This window comes from Ostrinia nubilalis, chromosome 6, assembly GCF_963855985.1.
Source record: "Ostrinia nubilalis chromosome 6, ilOstNubi1.1, whole genome shotgun sequence".
Classification (NCBI taxonomy): domain Eukaryota; kingdom Metazoa; phylum Arthropoda; class Insecta; order Lepidoptera; family Crambidae; genus Ostrinia; species Ostrinia nubilalis.
In genome coordinates, this window is record NC_087093.1 from 10,486,776 (window position 1) to 10,488,143 (window position 1,368).

Below are 1,368 nucleotides of genomic sequence, written 5' to 3' on the forward strand. Positions count from 1 at the left end.
GTGTGAAATTGTACAAAGATTTATTTATTTATTTAAAGTTTTTTTTTATATTTTGACCCATTTTGGTTTACTTACTTACAATGTTTGTTTGTAGAAACTTACTGTGCAGGTACATATTGATTTTTATAGATAAAACGAGGTGAAAGCAATTCGGATATGTGAATATAAAAAAAGTCGGCAACAGCGGCTAATGCATGTGAATATGGAGAAAGTTTCCGAGGCAGCCATTCGCCGCGCAATCTCAAATTAAATCTCCGAGGCGGCTCTGAACTAGGGATGTGCCGCAAAACATTATAGTATCGATAAATTATTGTGTCTCTATTGAAACTCGGTCGTTAGGAGATAGTCATTGTTATTTAAAGTACGAGTATACCTACTTTCCAATTTAATAGAAACAATGAAATTGTTTATTCAAATAGTTAAGGAGGCCTGAAAACAAAAATTACTAATCCTAAAACAGTTTTGAATGGACTATGTGATAATTCGTTTTTAAACAACTAAACTAGTGAAATATGTTACCTAATTTGAAATTGTGAGTTTACTGTTTCAAGAGCAAGTTAAAAAGTATTGAGTTCATGGAAAATGGTGCAAGTGTGAACTATCACCAAAAAAAAATAAACTGAGTCTGGCGTAAAAAAAATCTCAGTAAACAAACGACGCGACTAGAATGAAATAATGTCTTTAAATACAAAACATCGATACTTTCTTAGACGACAGATTCCTGCCGTATTCGATGTGCCCGTCCGCGCTTATAAACATCACACAATACGCCTTTTTCACAACTTTCATTTAGTAAAATATCAAATCTTGCCCGGTAACTTGTTTATAACCATTTTATATTTCATTTTCCCAGCTAAATATTTCATAAATGTTTTACGACGTCTCTCTCTCAACATACACGTTTTTTTTTTGTTTTTTTTTATTTATACTATTTTTATTGCAATCTCGCCCCTATCACAACTCCACAGTGTATAAATACCTACTTAGTTTGACGTGCAGTCACCTACTTACTTAAATAAATTGAATTCATTCAATTCTCAATAAAAAAACTTTATCGATCGAAGAAACATAATATAAGCAACGTAAGAGTATGTCAAAAGCATGCCAACCTTATTTTCCTTGATTTTTTCTGCTCTCTATTGTATTGTAGAATCAGAACTTTTAAATTCTCGCTAAAGCATAAAGAAGCTATTCCAAAGAAAGTAGGGTAAATACTACAATAGTCGACCTTGTAATTAACTCCAATCGAAATTCAAGTTTCCAACTTCAATACTGTTTTGTATCGGCTGTAAATATAATTATCCAAAGGAATAATTGCCGAAAACGAAAATTAATGTCTCGATAAAGTTAATTAAATGAAAGAACACC